The sequence below is a fragment of the Accipiter gentilis genome, chromosome W (assembly GCF_929443795.1).
Source record: "Accipiter gentilis chromosome W, bAccGen1.1, whole genome shotgun sequence".
In the NCBI taxonomy this organism is placed as follows: Eukaryota; Metazoa; Chordata; class Aves; order Accipitriformes; family Accipitridae; genus Astur; species Astur gentilis.
The window spans coordinates 3667114-3679622 of NC_064918.1; the positions used below are offsets into that span (position 1 = coordinate 3667114).

Here is a 12509-nt window from a genome sequence, read left to right on the forward strand (position 1 = left end):
GATTAGAGAAGGCTGGTCACCCACCCTGTGAAAGAAAAACTGAACATATCAAAACTTTTTCCAACCAGTTGATCCCTGGTGCAGAAGCAATTGCTTCTAGGTCTCTTGCCATATTCTCTCATTGATTTAGTCTTGAAGCCACATTGACACATTTGGAGTGAACACAGCAGTTGCCCATTGACATGTTCAAAACTTTACATATACCCTTCTCTTTCTTTGGCATCTAATCCAATACAGCCCAATTTTTTATAGTAATTTTACCAATATGTTCTAACTGATAGTTTAAGAGTTCCCAAATTGTCAGATGCAACGTTGGTTAAGGTTGATAGTTGTAAATTCAGTTCTAGTACTCTATCGGTGTTCCCTTGGGTACCATACACAGTTGCCCCCATGGAATTTCAGGGCATAGTGTAGTACCATTCCAACTCCACCCCATGATCCCATGGGTTAGTTGGAGGATATAGTCACATCTGGTGTTTCATACTGAACTAGCATTTACTGCACTTGGTGACCAACTATAAACAACATGAGTATAACCTCCTCCCCCATCCAATCTGAACCTCCAACTATAATTGTTACATTGCTCTCATGCGAGCTCAAGGACTTGTGATATATTAATGTCCATTTTGCCACAGCATTATCATCCAGATCTTCACCATCCACACCTGTCACCATCATCACTGTCAGCAAAAGGACTGGAATGACTCGTTCCTCCATGGTCCTGTAAAAAAAGCACAAACTAGGCCTTGGTCTTAAAACCGGGTCACAGGGTTAGAAGTCCAGTATTATCCACTGGGCACTGATACAGCAAGTCTTTCCACTCCCATCCAAGGCTTCCCAGGCATACAAGCCTCTGGGTTTTGCTAAGGTCATAGGAACAATGCCAATGGAGGGCAGTTTCACCATGACAGATTGGCCTACATATGTCCCCAGTGGGAACTGGTGTCTCTGGTCATCTGGTATAGAGTCATCGCCCCTTAATGGTTCCGTAGGACCAAATGCTTGAGGTTTTGGACTTCCATGATTTCCCCACCGGTTGTTAACTGTAAAAACTGCCTGTGGTAATCCTGTGTCCCAGTTATGGCGTGAGACATCAGCATGTTTTTTAATCAAGCCATTGGTTCGCTCAACTATACCATTGGCTTGGGGGTAATATGGGGTGTGAAACACCCATTTGATGACCTCCCTTTGCACCCAGTCTTGTACCACTGTGGCCATGAAATGTGATCCGTTGTCACATTGAATGCATTCAGGAATAGGTAGAATACCAAACCACTCTCACAAAACCTGGACTGTCTGGTCTCCAGTGGCTGTGCCAACAGCCATTGCCATAGACAATCCTGATACTACTTCCACTCCTGCCAAAATATATCTCTTCCCATGAGATGGTCTCAGAGGACCAATGTAATCAACCTGCCACGTGTTCCAAAGAGCCTTGCCTTGTCTGATATGCTGGGCCAGAGCTTGGTTTAGGTGATTAAGCTTTAATCGGCATTGCAGGCAAGCTGTGAGAATTGCTTCACAGGCTTTCATAGACACTGGCCAACCCCGAGATCGGCATGCATAATGGAGATCTGCTTTCCCCGAGTGGCCTCATTTGATATGCAACCATTCTGCTAGTCTATCCCAATCTTCCTTCTCACTGGTGACTGTCCTGATTTGGGCCAGGTGGTCCACCTGCTGATTCCATTTTGCAGCTGGGGTTCCATCCCAAGCATGTCCCTTCACCCATCCCACCTTTAAAGGTTGGGACCTCCCTATTGCCAGGAGACATTGCCAGTCCTCTCTCCTCCACACTTTCGCATGACCTACTTCCCACTTACTAGATTCCCACTGACATAGCCACTCTGTAGCACCCTTAAAGGTTGTGTAAGAGTCAGTATAGACAATGGTAGCACCATTCTCTATGGCCAGTAATAAAGCCTGTAGTTCTCCTACTTGTGCACTACCTTCACCCTCTTCTTTGACTGTCTTCCCAGTACCAATCTCCAATGCTACTGCTTTATATTGCCATTTTGATCCCACTCGATGGGCAGATACATCTGTGAACCACACTCCGTGCACATCTGAGCCTGCCGCAAATTCAGGTGCCTCCTCAATCGGAGAAGGTTTATACAGTTGACCCAGCAAGGTTGGGTCAGGATTTACAGGTTGCTGTAGTTTGAAAACCTTAGTCAGACCCTCCTTAAGTGGGAGCAATTGGCTTATCCCTTCTAGCTATGCATACCATTTCCTAACTGTGGCCTTTTGGGCTACTCCCTCCAGAGGAGGTGACCCATTGAGGATTGAATTTAAGAGAGGGAAAGGACCCTGTACTATAACATCCTGTGAAGTACACAGCTTTTCAGCCTCCTTAACTGCTCTAGTGAGGGAAAGAGTCCCCTTTTCCCAATCTGAATATCGTCACTCCATCTCTTTAAATGCAGTGGAAGAGAATAATAAAGGCCTGGCTGGTCCCTGTGGCCCCTTTTGAAACATGCCACAGTATGAGGCATGTTCAGCAAATCCCCATTCCACCCTTAAAGGATCTCGTGGGTGCAATGGACCTAGTCTCTGATAAGCCTTAAGATCATCTTTTAGAGTGTTAAGGGCTTCCATATGTCGCAAAGTCCAATTGCATTTTCTGTTTTTTTTTCAGAGCAAGTCATAGAGAGAGTGGGCAATCACCGAGGTAATAATTGGGATGGCAGAAGTTAACGGTGGGGTATTACTGTTCAATCTTCTATAATCAACTGTTAGTCACCACCTTCCATCTGATTTATGGACTGGCCAAACAGGGGAACTGTAAGGAGAATGTGTGCGACTGATGATCTCTCTTTTCTCCAGATCATTAATTACTTCCAAAATGCCCCGTTTGGCCGCGGCTGGAAGTGGGTATTGAGGGACACGGGTTACCTTAGATTGCAGTAGTGCAGGAGCAACCTACAAGGTTCTCACATGAATAGCCTCTGCCTCCCTGCCCCCAAAGCTCCACACCCTACCATTGGGTAGATACCATTGTCTGCCTGCCAGCACATCAAAGCCACCTCCACAGCTGTCATTCATTTTTCCCCAGATAGCCAAAGTTGGGTTTGAACAATGGGTCATTTTTCTGTCACCCCTGTTACTCCTCTAATGTTTATAGCCTTTCTCGATGGCCTAATTCCCAGCTCACTAGCTTGTCATTCATTTAAAACACTAATTTGGGCTCCTGTATCGATTAAGAATTCTAAACTTATCTGTTTGGGGCCCACAGGAATGTGTATATAAGGCTGCTTATCGGCATACCATTGGCAGGTATTCACCATGCAGATTGGGCAGCCTGAACCCCAAACCGCAGCTTCTAGTTTTTTAGCCCTTCCAATTCCTCTCGCAGTGCCGCGAAAGGGTCCCGTTTCTCTTCCCGAGGGGGCGGGGTTGCTGGCGCTTCCCTTTGGTCTCTAGCTTTAACCTTCAGCAATCCCACTCCCGGATGCCGCCAGCAGACTGCCCGTGCAGCACGGCTCGGGCTGCCCCCAGCGCCAGTGCCTTCCGCCAGAGAACGTCCCTTCCGACCCGTAGTTCCGACCCGACCGCCTACGAGTTCGAGACCGCTCGGGGCGGGGTTTACAACCGGCTGGGCGGACCTTCCTGCTGCCCTCCGTTAATTCCGACAGTCCCTTTACCCGGATAGTAACAGATTCTCCTCTCTCCTTGGGGTCCACATCCCCAGCCCAGTAGGCTACTCGGGACGTTATCGACTGATCACCTGCCGGTCCAGCACTCAAACATTCCCGGTCCCCAGTAATTTTTCATTTCATCGTCACTCAACAGCATCCGATCCTCCCCCGTTAGAGAAACTCCCCACAAATACTCAGTTTCGGTTTCGCCTAGCTTGTGCGAAAAATTAGCTTGCAACTCGCCGAGTTCGGGTCCTGACCAAGGGGCCGTGCAAACAGCGCTCCGGGGACTCCCACCGTGCGGACCCGCGTGCCCTTTTGTTTCAATAAGGGGTTGTATGTCCCTTTCTTCCAATTCCACCTTCAGATAATCTATTTCCCCTTGCCTTTTAGCAGAACCACTCTTTCAGTTGTGTGCTTGAATCAAGCAGGCACCCAGGAGAGCACGCACCCAGGAGAGCACACACCCTGCCTTTGCCGTCTCGACAAGTTCTGCAGCATAGTTCTACTCTCTCCACGACCGCTGCTGGGTCGGACCGCTGCTTCTTCGCCCAGTCCAGACCTGGGGGAGAAGGGCTGCAGCCGTGCCTCCGTAATAATTCCTCTATTAACACCATCCTACCGACTATGCCAATTTAAAATGTTACGGATGCACGACTAACCAAATCCAACAGGTGTTAAAACTCAGATTTATTCTTCAGTAAGAGTTAGTTAGAAGTCCGGTAACATTTATAAACCCACAGACTCAATGATGTAAAGAGAATTAATACTACACGGCCGACTTAAGAATCCTCAAGATTTAAAGTGATGGCTCAAAATGCGCATATCACTCACCTAAAAGCTGAGAGCTCTCTCTCCCTCGAGAAGATACCTCAGGCAGTGCCCTGACCCAAGGAAAAGGACTACCAACGTGTCCTCCGGCGGGACCCCATTTATACTGCAGTCGAATCTGACCCGTGGTCATTTAATTCTATTGGCCAGGAGGGTCACCTCGGTGTACCTGGCGCATCTCTATTGGCCAGTTCAAATTTCAACCTGCAGCCTCCAGGCTTTCCTTCCCCTTCTCCCTTCCTGGAGAAGTTTTGTTTCCTGCTGGGGGGGCTGGGGGAATATACTGCCACACCCAGGGCTGGTTAAAACTCTCTCTTCTCTCTCTCCCTGCCCCCCTCCCCCGGAATCCCTACACCTTATCCCTTTAGACATAAACTGTTGACCAAGTCTGGGACTGGGAGTGGATCTAGCTGCCCCTAGCCTCCTCTCTGAGAGGGAGTCCAGAAAGCAAGAGGGTCCACTCTGAACCTTGTGACTCAACGGAAGGGCTCTCCTTATTGTCTTCCCTGAACTGATCCCCAAATAAGCAAGGCCTGTAGAATATGTTTGGTGATGTATGGTTAGCACACATTACACAGTTTACTGACATGGTTTCATGCCAATTTTTGTTGTGAGCATGCCAATTTTTGTTGTGAGCATACCAATTTTTGTGAGCAAATAAAAATTGAGTTTTGTGAGTTAAAGGATCCCTGGTGTCATTTCATCTTAGTCCTGACCTGGGAATCAGCAAACCTGAGTCGCCATCCTGAGAAATCGGGACATGACATATGGTAATGCTGTTTCATTTTCTGGAAAAAAGTTATGTCTTCGTACAGTGATCGAGCTGGGAGGTGGTTATTCTGTCTGCCTCTGCTTCCCCAGCACTGTTCCCACAGCACAGTGCTTATCTCCCATAAAACAATACAAAGGAAGTTGTGCAAGAAAACTGAGAAAGAAAGAGGAAACAATCAAACAAAAAGCCTGAATGAGAAGGGAGATTGCTACTGTTCTCTCTGAATAGATACCATCCACAGCACCATGCAACTTAACTGCATCTTCTCCAGACCTTAAGAACCACATACCAGCTGTACATCTCCCTTAAGGCACTAACTGGGCAGCATTATCAGCAAGTGAGGAATAAAATCTCCAAATATCACAAAACAAGAAATGAGATAGATGACACAGCAGTCTTCAGTCAACTCAGCCTTTGTAGATGGACCCCTAAAAGGGTGAAAAATTAGCCTGGGATTGCGGGCTCACAGCAGTGCTCTTCTAAGAAATTTGCAAAATCAACCCCCCAAATTAAATAATACTGTGCTGCTAGTTTTCAAATAGCATTCCACTTCACATTGATTACAAGGGTGAAGTTAACATAAAACAACAGGGAAAAGGACAAGCTGAGAAATGGGAAAGGGAAACAGGTTTTTCAGGTGCAGCTTGATGCTAATGGATCCAGCAAAGTCTGAGAATGGGTGGCTGGAAAATAGGACTGACACTGTGGTGGGTTGACCCTGGCTGGATGCCAGGTGCCCACCAAAGCCGCTCTATCACTCCCCCTCCTCAGCTGGGGGGGGGGGGGGGGAGAAAATATAACAAAAGGCTTGTGGGTCAAGATAAGGAAAGTTTAATAAAGTGACAGCAAAGGTCGCGCTCGAAAGCAAAGAAAAACAAATGATGTTATTCTCTACTTCCCATCAGCAGGCGATGTCTAGACACTTCCTGGGAAGCAGGGCTTCAGTATGCGTAGTGGTTGCTCTGGAAGACAAAAATGCCCCCCTTCCATCTCCCTTTACTTAGCTTTTATACCTAAGCTGACGTCATATGGTATGGAATGTCTGTTTGGTTAGCTTAGGTCAGCTGTCCTGGTTATGACCCCTCCCAAGATCTTGCCCTGCCCCAGCCTGCCATTGAGGGCGGGGGGGCAAAAATGTTGGAGAGACAGCCTTGATGCTGTGCCAGCACTGCTCAGCAGTAGCCAAAACACTGGTGTGCTATCAACACCTTTCTAGCTACTGATGCAGAGCACAGTGCTATGAGGGCTGCTATGGGGAGTATTAACTCCATCTCAGCCAGACCCAATACAATAACACTATACCAGCTACTAGAAAGAAAATTAACTCTATCCCAGCCGAAACCAGGACAGTATCCACCCCTTATTCTATACCATTTACGTCATGCTCAGGTCCCATACTTTCCAGTACATCCCAATTAATCAGCATCACCTTTCCTGTCATTTAATATATATATATACACACAGAAAGATATCATTCCCTTAGTTTATGGGCCATCCCTATAAAATGTCGATTGAGTTCATTTAGTCTATGACTCTGGGCTCCATCAGTCATACCAGTCTTTCTGGGCAGGAGGGATGGTGCAAAGTCCTCTCAGTTGGCAGAGCAGGATTGGGCTTCGGTGCAGTGTGGTGAGAGGCTGATATTGGGCGCAGCAGGAGGATGGTTTGCACCGTTGGATTGTTGCATGCTGGAGTCAGTTCTGGTTCCATCACTACTGCGCTTTGCTCAGTTTTATCACAGTTCTTTCTTCCTTGATATAAGTGATTTTTACTGTAATGCCATTGATATAGCATATAACAATTATGGTAATGATGACATACAGTGGCAGGGTTATATAGCAATTAACATAATACAATTTAATTCATTGGCTGTTCTCACCTAAAATCAAATCCCCTTGAGGCACACATTGGACTTCCCCATCACCCACCAAGTGCACCCAGGTCCTTGAGCAAAAGCAATCCCACAAATGGGTTTGCCTTTGCCTGAGGCAGGAGTAACGCAGACTGTCTTCCCTAGCATATTTTTTATGTGCACTACAGGGACTTTATCCCCTTCTACAGTACATAAAAGTTCTGACTGGGCAGGGCCAACGCGATTGGCATATCCTCTGGTGTTGACTAACCAGGTGGCTTTTGCTAAATGTATATCCCAAAGTTTGAAGGTTCCACCCCCCATTGCTCTCAATGTAGTCTTTTATACAGTCCATTGTATTGTTCAATTTCCCCAGAGGCTGGTGCATGATAGGGCATGTGATATACTCACTCAATGCCATGCTCTTTGGCCCAGGTGTCTATGAGGTTGTTTCGGAAGTGAGTCCCATTGTCCGACTCGATTCTTTCTGCAGTGCCGTGTTGCCATAAAACTTGCTCTTCAAGGCCCAGGATAGTGTTTCGGGCAGTGGCATGGGACACAAGCTATGTTTCCAGACATACGGTGGATGTTTCCACCATTGTAAGCACATGGCACTTGCCTTGGCGGGTTCTTGGGACTGTGATAGAGTCAATATGCCAGGCCTCCCCATATTTATATTTCAACCATTGGCCTCCATACGACAGGGGTTGAAACCGCTTGGCTTGCTTAATTGCAGCACAGGTTTCACATTCATGGATAACCTGCGCGACAATGTCCATGGTCAGGTCCACCCCTCGATCACAAGCCCATCTACATTTTGCATCTCTTTCCTGATGGCCTGAAGTATTGTGGGCCCACTGAGCCATAAATAGCTCACCCTTATGTTGCCAGTCCAGGTCCACCTGAGACACTTCAATCTTATCAGCCTGATCCACCTGTTCGTTATTTCGATGTTCCTCAGTGGCCCGACCCTTGGGTACGTGAGCATCTACATGATGTACTTTTACCACTAACTTCTGTAGCCAGGACACAATATCTTGCCAGAGTGCTGCAGCCCAAATGGGTTTACCTCTGCGCTGCCATTTGCTCTGCTTCCATTGCTGTACCCACCCCCACAGGGCATTTGCCACCATCCATGAGTCAGTACAGAGATAGAGCACTGGCCACTTTTCTCTTTCAGCAATGTCTAACGCTAGCTGGATGGCTTTCACCTCTGCAAACTGACTCGATTCACCTTCTCCTTCAGGAGTTTCTGCAACTTGTCGTGTAGGACTCCATACAGAAGCCTTCCACCTTCGATGCTTTCCCTCAATGCAACAGGATCCGTCAGTGACCAGGGCATATTGCCTCTCATTTTCTGACAGTTTATTATACAGCAGGGCTTCTTCAGCATGTGTCAAGCCCTCCTCTGGCAACATTCCAAAGTCTTTGCCTTCTGGCCAGTCCGTGATCACGTCCGCAATTCCTGGGCAACTGGGGTTTCTTATGTGAGCTCGTCGTGTGATCAGTGCGACCCACTTACTCCATGTCGCATCTGTTGCATGATGTGTAGTGGAGACCCTCCCTTTGAACATCCAGCCCAGCACTGGCAGTCGGGGTGCTAAGAGGAGCTGTGTTTCAGTACCAACCATTTTCGAGGCAGCTCGAACTCTAATATGCTGCCGATATATCTTTTTCAGTTGGAGTATAGTGAGCCTCGGATCCTCAATATCCTTCAGTCCAAAACCCCAGGGGTCGGCCTCGGGTCTCCCCAGGTGCTTTCTGCCAGAGGCTCCAGGTAGGGCCATTCTCCCCAGCTGCAGTGTAGAGCACATTTTTAACATCTTGTCCTGTCTGGACTGGCCCAAGGGCTACGGCATGAACAATCTCCCGCTTAATTTGTTTAAAGGCTTGTTGTTGCTCAGGCCCCCATTTAAAATCGGTCTTCTTCCGGGTAACTTGATAGAGAGGGCTTATAGTCAAACTGTAATTTGGAATATGCATTCTCCAAAAACCCACAACACCTAAGAAAGCCTGTGTTTCCTTTTTATTAGTTGGGGGAGACATAGCTGCTATTTTGTTATTCATGTCCATTGGGATCTGACAACATCCATCGTGCTATTTCATTCCCAAAAACTGGATCTCCTGCGCAGGTCCCTTGACCTTACTTTCTTTTATGACAAAACCAGCCTTCAAAAGGATTTGGATTATTTTCTTCCCTTTCTCAAAAACTTCTGCTTCTGTGTTACCCCATACAATGATGTCATCAATGTATTGCAGGTGTTCTGGAGCTTCACCTTTTTCCAGTGCAGTCTGCATCAGTCCATGGCAAATGGTGGGGCTGTGTTTCCACCCCTGGGGAAATCGATTCCAAGTGTACTGGACACCCCTCCAAGTAAAGGCAAATTTTGGATGACACTCTGCTGCCAGAGGGTTTGAGAGAAACGCGTTAGCAATGTCAATTGTGGCATACCACTTGGCTGCCTTTGACTCTAGTTCGTATTGAAGTTCTAGCATATTTGGAACGGCAGCACTCAGCGGTGGCGTAAGTTCATTTAGGCCGTGATAGTCAAATGTTAGTCTCCATTCCCGTATAGATTTCTGCACGGGCCATATGGGACTATTAAAGGGTGAGTGAGTTTTGCTGATCACTCCTTGGCTCTCCAGTCGGCAAATCAGCTTATGGATGGGAATCATGGAGTCTTGGTTGGTGCAATATTGCCGCCGGTGCACCGTCGTGGTAGGAATTGGCACCTGTTGTTCTTCAACCTTCAGCAACCTCACAGTCAAAGGGTCCTCAGAGAGGCCAGGCAATGCAGACAGCTGTTTAATTTCCTCTGTCTCCAAGGCAGCTATACCAAAGGCCCAATGGTACCCTTTTGGGTCCTTGAAATACCCCCTCCTGAGATAGTCTAGGCCAAGGATGAACGGGGCCTCTGGGCCAGTCACAACAGGGTGTTTATGCCACTCATTCCCGGTTAGACTCATTTCAGCTTCCAATAGAGTTAACTGTTGGGATCCCCCGTCACACTAGAGATACCGATGGGTTCTGCCCCTTTATAACTTGATGGCATTAGGGTACATTGTGCACCAGTGTCTACTAGAGCCTTATATTCCTGTGGGTCTGATGTGCCAGGCCATCGAATCCACACTGTCCAGTAGACTCGGTTGTCCCATTCCTTCACCTGGCTGGAGGCAGGGCCCCTCTAATCCTGGTTAGAATATCCCTTACTCACTTTTCCCAAACGTGAATCAGAAGAATCTTCAAGAGGTTCAGAAGTGAGATCAGCCCATCTACTGCGCCTGGGGGACTGCTCACGGGAAACTGGAGCAGCAGTTTTCCAAGAAGAATTCTCTTTTCTGATTGCTTTTTCTCACAACTCCTGTACCCGTCCATCCAAGACTGAGGTAGGTTCTCCATCCCACTTCCTCATGTTCTCTCCATGGTCACGCAGGTAAAACCAAAGGTTAACTCATCGTGTGTACTTTCTCTCTCCTCTCTCTTGGGCAGAGGAACGCTTACTCCCAATAACTGCTATTCAGGCCCGTACAGGTGAGGAGGAGGACAGATCCACTTTGAATTGCTGGAACTCCTGGGACAATTCCTCTACAGCTGAGACACAGGCCCGTAGGGAGGAAGAGAGACTTCCTTCGTATTGCCAGAGTTGGACAGCCAATTCATCCACCGTTTGTCCATAGCCTTCTTTCCAGGACATTACTGCCAATGAGTTGGCATAGGTTGGTGGTGCACTTCGTAGAAACTTCCGCCACATGGGTTGTGTGCATTGGACTTCATCTGGATCTGTGGGTGACTGCCCATTTTCTGGATCATTATAAATCAACTCCAGCACGGCTAATTCCCTCAGGTACTGGATACCTCTCTCCATGGTGGTCCACTTGCCTTGGTGACATGTAACTTCATCCCTGAAGGGGTATCTTTCCTTTACACCTAACAGAAGTCGCCTCCAGAGGCTGAGGACTTGTGTTTTTCTCCCAATCGCCTTGTCGATGCCCCCTTCCCTAGACAGAGATCCCAACTGCTTGGCTTCCTTACCCTCTAATTCCACACTACTGTCCCCATTATCCCAGCATGGGAGCAGCCAGGTAACAATGTGCTCACCTGGGTGGCGGCTAAAATCTTTTCGCATGTCACGCAACTCACTCATGGATAGGGATCGGGTAATTATTTCAGGTTCTGGCTCTTCCTCCTGTTCTCGTGATGACCCTGATTCATCTTCATCTCTCACTAAGTGAACTGATTTCTTTGTGTGTTTCTTTTTCTGTACAGGGGCGACTGATACTGGCACAGGTTGGTTCTCTGGTTTAACTGCAGTACCTGTCTCCGGGTTGGGGTAGCCACAGTGTCTGCCTGTTGCTCTGTTTTCCCTCTCTTCCCCCTGAGGGTGCTGCCTAGTATCAAGCAGTGTTTGGTAGATACTGGCCAGGGCCCAGCACAGTGCAGCAAGTTGTGCGTCTCTGGAATAGCCACAGTGTGGGAGCATAATAATGGACTTAACGACAGATCAATATGATCATAGTTGAAGACCCTTTACTAGAGCATCAGACATAATTTTTATACATTGGTTACATCCATACAGGCGTTTAGCTATTTTACTATTGGTTACATACATTATTCACGTGCTGTCCACGTGCCTATTTACACTTAATGATTGGTTATAACAACACAGTACACGCTCATAAACATAGGACATAATTGGTTATACTCACTAAAACATGTGAAACTTGTCTCAGTCTAATTGGTCAAGATAAACTGCCAAACTGAGGTTCTTTGTGCCAAGTTCCTTTATCGTGGAAGCCACACCTGTGCTCTTCTAATTGGCAACTTTCTTTTTTTTGTCTTCTTGTTTATTCTGTTGAAGGTGTTCTAAAGCCGTCTGGAATGCTTTTGCGACCGTTAGCTAAATATGTGTCAACACCACAGCATTTTCCTTTCAAATATTCTACCACTTCATGAGGGTTCTGTAGTTGTTCGGGAGTGAACTTCCAAGTCACTGGAGGTGAGAAGTTCTCTAGATACTGTGACGGTCTGACAAATTCAATGTCTCAAACATCCGCTAAAAGAGCTTTGGTGGACAAAACAACCTCTGTAAAAATGCTGGAGTTTTGTGAACAGGACAATGTGGACAGAGGAGAGGGCCCCACGGAGGGTGGGAACGCACTTCTCCAAAGCCCCAATTCCTTATCTTCAGTGGCCAGGAGAAGGAACACAATTTATGCCTTCCTGGAGGAAGAAGGCCCCATGGAATTTGGGACTGTGCTTCTATCTTAAGTGGTCATGCCAGCAGGAAAAGAGAGGCAACTCCACAATGAACACCCCTCCCCAAAGCTCACTAACCGATTCCAGTGAACCCCGGGTGTGGGAACTGCGCATGTTGAGATCATCAACTAACACACTATAAAAGAGGAGAGAACGAAT

At 47.3% G+C, this 12509-nt stretch overlaps 1 protein-coding gene across 1 annotated transcript in view; it reads right to left on the reverse strand.

Moving 5' to 3' along the window:
- Window positions 1–8352, reverse strand: part of LOC126035324 (uncharacterized protein YagA-like) — a 215819-nt gene extending 207467 nt beyond the window's left edge. Inside the window, exon 1 of the mRNA XM_049793827.1 lies at window positions 8305–8352. The gene's annotated coding sequence lies outside the window, so the exon portion shown is untranslated. The remainder of the gene's footprint in view (window positions 1–8304) is intronic.
- Window positions 8353–12509: the final 4157 nt, after the last annotated feature.